Source organism: Ruditapes philippinarum, unplaced genomic scaffold, assembly GCF_026571515.1.
Source record: "Ruditapes philippinarum isolate M1 unplaced genomic scaffold, ASM2657151v2 ctg90_1_1_1_1, whole genome shotgun sequence".
NCBI lineage: Eukaryota > Metazoa > Mollusca > Bivalvia > Venerida > Veneridae > Ruditapes > Ruditapes philippinarum.
In genome coordinates, this window is record NW_026864022.1 from 181,023 (window position 1) to 190,984 (window position 9,962).

Sequence of the window (9,962 nt, forward strand, 5' to 3'; positions counted from 1 at the left end):
TATTTAAAGATTCCATATAGGAAACATAGCCTGACCAACATCTTTGCAGAAAATATTTTTAATGTCCTTTATTTTATATTTTACATAATCAGAACTAAATTTATCATATGATTTAATAAAAGGACAAAATGTTAGTATACCACAAAATACGTCAATAAAAAGTAAATCTTTTTTCCTTAAATGGTTCTTATTTTAGATATTTGATAAATATAATATTACATTTGTGCAGCTTAATTACAAAGTTAATTGAACTAGTTGAAAAATACTGGCTGGCATAATACAATTCTATTCAAGTATACATTCAGTGTTGAACATGAATTGTACATCTAGATATCAAACTGTGAATGGCTAAAAGAATTAAATAGAGGAAAACGGAATCCCTAAAGAACGTCCAAAACCAACGACAAAATTGAAAGGTTTGTTTGAGCCCGTTTATGGACGGTACTGGAAAGTGCAAGTTTCCATCCGCGCCCCACTAGCACCGACTTCGGCATAAATTAAACACGAAAATGGTGAAAGTCTCACAAACTGGGTCGATAGTTGTGAAAAAACATTGATCCCAATTTCAAAAGGCTAACGGAATCTTAAACAAAGATGATCACATATATGTGCAAGGTAAGACTATAAAACCGAAACATGTTATATATACACCGTCACTTACAATACTTTTAAAGGAATTGATAAACTACTGTACAGTATGTTTTTTTAAGAAAAGTAACATAAACAATATAACATCCAAAGCAAACTACTAGTTTCGCTTTATTAAAAGAAACTTTAAAACATCAAACCAAAAGGTTTAGGAGGTTCCATAAATGACAAACACTCTATTTAGGATAAAAAGATATATAAAAAACAACACAATTTATCAAAACATGTTTCGCTTTAATAAGCTTCATCAGTTAATATGATAAATAACAAAGGAAATGACGTAAACGTACCAAACAGACGTCTACGGTAATAGACGCCACATTTGGGGCGTAAAAGAAACGTAATTTAGTAAAATAGATCGTTTATTACTGATTTATATAATAAAATATGTACATGCGTAACTAAGACATAATTGTTTTAAACAGCACATACTATTTTCGAAAAGATTTACAATCAGATAACTGGATAAAAAATATATACATTTTCACAGAGAAACTAGGCTAGTAAATAAATCCATTAAGTGTGAAAGTAAAAGTTACTTATGTGAAAGTTTAGAATTTCGAAAAAACACTTGCTTTAATCACATTTTGAAATTGTAAAAAGGGAAATAATAATTTAAAAAACAGCTATCATTTAATTTATCTTTTAAAGCTAACTATCTATCTAAATTATCTATCTATTATCTATTCACGTTAAGATATTATGTTCAAAAAATAATTAATGTTACATATATATTTTATTTCAAATTCTATGTTAAAATGAATTATATTGTCCTTTAATCTGGTAACCATCTTGTGTTTAAGGTTGAAGGTGCTCGGAGAGCTGCAGTTAGGTTCATTTACAATGACATTTTCAACATTGCCTCGCCTTTTTGATCTTTATTTTCTCGAAAGTGATGAAACGAAAGTATTTATTTGCACTTTACTACAAAATTAACCATCAACTAGTCTTTGTAGAACATAAGCACCTAGTCCCACTGGAAATCTTAAAGGTCCTTAAATTATTTTCAGGTACTCAATACTTCTTTACTGGAGCTATTCACTATTGAAACCAAGCGGAATATCCTCTTAGGACATATCCCAGATAGCATTCTATATGGGACCCATGTGGGGCCCATATGGGCACCTATATGGGTCCCATTTGGGCTGCCCATATGGGCCCCATATAGGAAGTGCAACCGGGTTCCAAATGGGTCCCATCTGGGCAGCCCTTATACTCAATATGGGATTCACATGGGCCCCATCTGGGCAGCCCATGTACACAATATGGGCCCCACATGGGCCCATATGGCAGCCTTGTACTAAATATGGGTTTCAAATGGGCAGCCCAGATACTTCCATTATAGGTAGATTTTGAATTCCGGGTAGATCTATTTTCAATTACTTCAATTATAAGTTTGCTGAACGTTTAGATAGCAACCGCTTGCTACAGAGCATGATTCTTGTACTTGCGTTAAATATTCAAGTTATGTTTTAACTCATTCTGTTTCCTGGAACAGACAGATTATGGCACAAAGCCTTTATGATCATGCAAGAAAACAATACACAATGTATATGCTTTAACAATGTAACTTTATTTTAGTAATCTCACTTATGGTAAGTGTATATCATATATATACAGATTCTCAATACATTCTGTGGACGCCTGATGTCAACAAAGAAACCTTTACTTATGTAAATAAACTTAGAAAAGTGTACAATATAAAAATCCGAGTAAACTGTACATATTTGTAAATCCACAGAATTTCATTTTTGACTACATAGTTTTTAATTCAAAAATACAGAAATATTAATTATTATTCAAAAGTCCTATGTAGTAAATATTACTTTGGTACACTAAATAAGCAACATGTAATGGAAAACTGTTTATAATGTACGAACAAAATAATTAAAAATGCAGTTTTATAACATTAGATACCTTACAGATCACTATAAGGAAAAATGAAACTTATGCTAGACACTGGTAAAACTTTACAGAAGGTCTTTGGAACTCCAAGAAATATATGTGTATAATGTTTAAATTTCAGTGAATCAACACGTATAACCCCAAATGTCTTTTTAACTTTCTACATAATTCATAGAAAAAGTATTATACATTTACTGTAATTCATTACAAATTTCTATCTACCAATTACTTTCATTTTCAAATGATATAGATCTACATCAATTAATATAAAAAGTTGTTCATTACAACCATGTATTACACTTTGGTATGGTAGTGCTGAAGAAAAAAATGTTATGCAGCTCGTGAAAAGTAACAAATATAATAAAAACAAAACCTTGGCACAGTTTGTAATACTGTTCATAGATGTGTAAACAAAATATTATGCAGCTGATGAAAAAAAAAATTAATATAATTAAAACAAAACCTTGGCACGGTTGTAATACTGTTCATAGATGTGTAAACAAAATATTATGCAGCTGATGAAAAAATTAATATAATTAACAAAAACCTTGGCACGGTTGTAATACTGTTCATAGATGTGTAAACAAAATATACAGCTGATGAAAAAAATTAATATAATTAACAAAACCTTGGCAACGGTTGTAATACTGTTCATAGATGTGTAAACAAAAATATACAGCTGATGAAAAACAAGAGGGCCATGATGGCCCTAGATCGCTCACCTGAATTATCAAACTCATCCAAACAATTACCTTTAGCCCAAGCTTTTCTGACCAATTTCATGACGGGTGAGTCAAAAAGGGTAAAACCCATTTACATGTTAAAAAAAGGATTTTTTCCATTTTGGGGGCAGTGCGACCTTTTTTTTTTCCCAAAAAGGTGCACATTTAACATTTTGCCCTAAAAATCATCAAAAAAAACTTTCAGACCAATTTCCGGGAAATTATTTGGATCAAAAAGTAGAAAACCTAAAAGTGTTAAAAAGTTTTTTCCTATTTTGGGGCCCCGGGTGCCCTAGTTTCACATGCGATTTCGAACTCACCCAAGAATTCCCTTTAGACAAGCTTCTGCCCAATTTTGTTTGAAAGGGGAGCCCGAAAATGTGCCCACTAGAATTTAAAAAGGGTTTTTTTTCCATTTTTGGGCGGGTGCCCTATTTTTTCACCCAAAAAATGACCCATGTTCGATCTTGACTTAGAAATCATCAAAACAAACTTTCAGACCAATTAACAGAATATTTGGATCACAACAGTAGCCACTAGAGTGTTAACAAGATTTTTTCTATTTTAGCTCCTGTGACCTAGTTTTTCATCCAAGATGTCCCATGTTCGATTTATTCCCAGCAATGACCTAGACAAGTTTCCTGACCAAGTTTTGATGACAATTGAGTCAAAATTGTGACCACTAGAGTGTTAACAAGGATTTTCTATTTTAGCTCCTGTGACCTAGTTTTTTTCATCCGAGATGACCCATGTTCGAACTCATCCGAGTTATTACCTAGACAAGCATCTTGATCAAGTTTGATGATGATTGATGCAAAAATGTGACCGCTAAAGTGTTAACAAGGTTTTTCTATTTTTAGCTCCGGTGACCTACTTTTTCATCCGAGATGACCCATGTTCGAACTCATCCAAGCTATCAACTAGATAAGCATCCTGACCAAGTTTGATGATGATTGATGCAAAAATGTGACCGCTAGAGTGTTAACAAGGTTTTTTCTATTTATAGCCTCCGGTGACCTAGTTTTTCATCCGAGATGACCCATATTCGAACTCATCCGAGCTATTATCTAAACAAGCATCCTGACTAAGTTTGATGATGATTGGGTCAAAAATGTGACCACTAGAGTGGTCACAAGGTTTTTCTATTTTTAGCTCCTGTGACCTAGTTTTTCATCAGAGATGACCCATGTTCGAACTCATCCAAGCAATTGACTAGACAAGCATTCTGACCAAGTTTGATGATGATTGGTTCAAAAATGTGACCACTAGAGTGTTCACAAGGTTTTTCTATTTATAGCTCCTGTGACCTACTTTTTCATCCGAGATGACCCATGTTCGAACTCATCCGAGCTATCACCTAGACAAACATCCTGACCAAGTTTGATGAAGATTGGGTCAAAAATGTGACCTCTAGAGTGTTCACAAGGTTTTTCTATTTTTAGCTCTTGTGACCTAGTTTTTCATCTGAGATGACCCATATTCGAACTCATCCGAGCTTTCAAACTAGATAAGCATCCTGACCAAGTTTGATGATGATTGAGGCAAAAATGCGACCGCTAGAGTGTTCACAAGCAATTGTGGACGGCCAGACGGACGACGGACGACGGACATTCATCGATCCTAAAAGCTCACCCTGAGCAAGCTCAGGTGAGCTAAAAATTAATATAATTAACAAAACCTTGGCACGGTTGTAATACTGTTCATAGATGTGTAAACAAAATATACAGCTGATGAAAAAAAATTAATATAATTAACAAAACCTTGACACGGTTGTAATACTGTTCATAGATGTGTAAAAATATTATGCAGCTGATGAAAAAAATTAATATAATTAACAAAACCTTGGCACGGTTGTAATACTGTTTATAGACGTGTGGACAAAATATGCAGCTAATGAAAAGTAACAAATATAATACACAAAAGGTTGGCACTGTTGTAATTGTCACTATAATATGCAGCTAATGAAAAGTAACAAAAAGTAATACAAAAAAGGTTGGCACGGTTGTAATACTGTTTTATATAGACGTGTTAACAAAATATGCAGCTAAAGTAACAAATATGATACACAAAATGTTGGCACGGTTGTAATTCTGTTAATAGACGTGTAAACAAAAATATGCAGCTAATGAAAAGTAACAAATATAATACGCAAAATCTTGGCACATTGAAATACTGTTTATAGACCATGTAAACAAAATATGCAGCTGATGAAAAGTAAAAAATAGTTTTTACAAGTTTGTAAAAAATCAATAATAATTAAAATGTGATATTACACAAAGATCAAATTTGTTGTGAAGAAATTCATTAAAAAATTGTCAGTAAAAATAGTTGGTTTTAGTAATTTCTTCGATATTATCAAAGTTTCAACAATAACAACAATAAAGATTACAAGAATCATCATTGTAAAGTATTTCAACTTTATTTTAAAGGTTAATACCATATCAATACATGTGTTCCCTGTTAGTGTCAAGTTTTGACAAAGATGTTATTATTGTATTGATCAGTATCAAAAACATTCCCCAAGCATTTAATGTCTTGATTTAAATAGTAACAATTTTTTTGTTTGTTTGTTTCATTTTAACGACTTTTACGTCATATAGGCGGGTAGTTTCTCTAACCATCGTTTCTGGAGAGTTACACCAGTACTAGACTTCCTTCCTCCGTGCAGTAACAATGTTTAATGGAAAAAAACCAGCATATAGACAACAAAAAAACAGCATATAATTGTCAACAACAAACATAACATAGCAGCAGAATATACTGACTAGAAGGCAAATTTTGACTAGACAAGAATTTTGCATTTACAAGAAAGACATGCTATGCTGATGACCTCAAACATTTAAATTACAACAAAAGTATAACAAGATAAACAAATGAGCCGCTTACTGTAGTTCTGACCCTTATCACATTTTAAAAAATACCTTGATACATATTGACTTTTCAATCAGTGGAATAACTTATATGCAGATGAAGTAAAGGTTTGAAAATGTAAAATAAAAGTCATTTATTTTATGCTTTTGAGTGTATTACTGATGTATCCGTGAAAAAATATATTTGATAATTTCACAGTGAAATGATTAAAATTTCAAACTTTTCTATGACGAGACTACTTTTTAAAGATTTTATCATCATTCAAATTTTTGAATTCAATAAATAATATCAATGGCTATTCAACGTTGATTGTCAAACTTATTTTTCAGCCCAAGACTTCCTGTATTTATGAGAAATTGGACTTAAATTCAACTAAAATTTGATGTTAACAGTGGGGAAAACAGATTTAATATTAACGTTAATATTGAGGAAATTTCATTAGCATTAAATAAAAAGACACTTTATTGTTTGTTGTGTAAGATGTAATTTTATAATCATTGAAGGAACTTTTAAAAAACAGTGTTCTCACGAGCGCATAGCCACTCATGAGAATACTGTTTTTAAAGCTCTCTTGATGATATAAAATTCATCTTACACACAAACAACAAATATCCTCTATAAATTTGCATTTTTAAATTAAAAACATGTCTAGTCACTTCCTTCGTTTTCTTCAGGTAAGGTCTCTGACACTTTGTTTCTTGCTTTCCTTCCCCCATCGCGGTCCCGCGCCCCCAGCCAGCAACTTTGAAACCTCTATTTCAACATCCTTCCTCGTTGCAGCCTTTGTCGGCAAGTTCCTTTGGACACATTCTACAAAAACAAGCATTCTTATCCTTAAAGAATGAAATGAAGTGAAATGAAGGTATTGAAACCATTCAAAGGCCATAAGCCACCTTGTGCATTTTGAGCAGTATTAAATTGGAAATAAACTAATTCTGGTATGTTTTACCACAATATAGATGTTGTTTCCTGGTTTTACATAGCTTTTAACAATATTTCTGTGATATCGCTGCAGTCAGTTGTAAGCTGAGATCATCTTATCGGTGGTATCCAGTAAAGAATGTTTAAGGTAAGCAAATAACTTGCTTTACAGGAAGGTGATTTCTGTTTATATTATGCATCACAACACAATGCATGGGATCAAAACCACACAGCATGTAAAATATTCTCTCTTATTAATTTCTATACAAGCTAGTCAAGCATTTTCCTTCATTAAAGCAATACCCAAAGACACAATACAAAGATCTTGGATAATATATCTATTTTGAAGACACCACTTTGCAAATTTGTAAAATATCACTTACTATCAACAATACACATTCAGTATCTAGAGGCCCACAAATTTTTTTTCTTCCCCTTCAGCCACTTCATATTGTACATTCTTGCCAGTTCATTTGACATGGTTTCTTTCATCAAGCGGTCAACAGTTTCCCCTTACATCTGCCATACCCAAACATTGAGAGGAACCGCACCTTAAATAAAGCAGAACATAAACTTTTTTTAATGTTAATTTTAACACTACTAAGTGATGGGCTGCAAGTCAGCAAAATGACAAATATTGTTGTCAACTGGACCTCAAAAACATGATCTGCCAAGAAAACTGTTTGGATTGACAAATTAAAAGATCTTTTTCTCATATATTTACAGCCTAGGACAACACCTTAGTGAACTTGTGGCCTTTTATGTTTGTCCCCTCCACGAGTGTTATGGGGCACATTATCATTTTTTTTTTTATTACAAGAGTTTAATTCAATATCAACAGAATATTTTTTTGATAATATAATAACAGCTCAATTCCTGGATTTTGTGGGTACTTGTCATTTTCCTGGTATTTTGAAAGCTAATGCCAGCATTTTTGATTAATGATTGACTGTCCTTGTCCAATTAATAATTAAATGTTGAAAAACGAGGCCAACTGCCCATGTCTTGTGCTCATGGCTATTATAAGCATATATAAATAACATAACTGTGTCAATATTGGAATCAAAAATTAAAAACATGCCTGTTTTTTTAATTCTTGAAATTAATGGCAGAGCAAAGTGTTTGTCCACTGTGCAATATTTTCCAACATAAATATAGCAGAATGATTATACATTTATTCATCAAGTGCTCACCACAGACCATTATGTTATTTCGCTTTTTAGGCCAGTGGGATATGGAGTAATACTTTTTTCAGTTACTAATGGAGCAACATACATGACTAAACTATGCTTACCACAGATGAGAGCATTTTCTGATCTCCCAGAAGCTCATCGAATGCTTCTATCTGCTCAGGATAGACGAATTAGGGAATGAGATATCTTTCGGAAGTTCAGCCGCGGTTGGTCCATCTGCTGCTGACCTTAACAGCATTTTCGCTGCACCATCCTCTTAATTTCACGAATTCTTCTCTCGCATTGTCTCCAAGACTCGGAGAATCTGTGTAACAGCAGCTGAAAAAAAGGATTCATAATTCTAGGCCATATTTACTTTTAGAGCTATGTGAATTACAAATGAGCCATGTCACGACAAAACCAACATAATGCGTTTGCGACCAGCCTGCGCATCCATGCAGTCTGATCAGGATCCATGCTGTTCGCTTACAAACCCTATAACAAGTAGAGAAACTGATAGCGAACAGCATGGATCCTGATCAGATGCGCAGGCTGGTCTGATCCATGCTGGTCGCAAAACCATTATGTTGGTTTTGTCATGACCCGGCTCAAATGAAAAAAATCCAGTATTTTAAATTTTTCCCTTGGCTTTAACCAAGTAATTAACGCAAAATCTCAAAAGGATTGTTGAGTATGCAGGTCACAAAATGTGAAAATGATAAGAAATCATGAATTAAACTTAACATATTTTTTGAGGCCTAGGCATGTCATTTGGTGAAAAATAAACATTCTTGACTCTTCCAGGGACCGTAACTTTGGATAACAGTAGTAGGGTCAGGCAAGAATATGCGCAACAAAATTCACATCAATGATAAAGACTAAACAAGTAATCATCAATTTCTTTTGGATATTTTTTGAACTAGGGGCGTCACAAGGTGAAACTTTCTTTTTTTGGCTGTGTCACTCAATCCAGCTTGTTATAACATTTATTGACTTGTTTTGAGAATATAACATTTAATAAGTATGTACTTGTAATAATAAATATATTTATAGCTCCGAAGTTTATACTTACTGGGCCCAATAATCTGCCCACGGAAGGGTGTATCAGAAGCACCTTGTATTGGAGAAAAGCACTTTGCACATCACTGCTGGCCTCTCGCAATGCCTGTGCAGATAAGCGAGGCGGAGATGAAAGTAGGCTTTGTGACTCTTTGGGCGTTGTTGCTTGGTCAATAACTTGTGGTGGCCTACTCTCTGTGTCTGTCTCATTCTCATCAGTGCCACTAATCCGATTCATACAGCCTTTTTGATGGCCTAATTTACAATAAAATGAAAATACATTAATAAGTAGTAATTATAAAATACATATACATTAAGTGAGTTATTGCGCCAAGTGACAATATGATTATGACCCGTAATCGGCTGGCATGTACTAGTCTAGTGTTTACGTACCGAATTGTTGTGCCGCAATTTTGTCTACCAAGGATTTTTAGCACGAATGCATTTGTTTCCCCCGATAGATATTTCATGAACGGGAAGGGCTAAATACTTGGGGTCGGTCCCATTTGGAAGCTTAATACAAAACGTGAAAGTGATAAAAGATTTTTTAATTGTCTGGACAATTGTTTTCACAACGGCCCGGGAAGTGAATCCCTTGCTTGCAGGCTCAAATCTGGAGTTTCTGGCCTTCCTTTTAACTTAAAGTATGTTTTTAAAGGGGGGT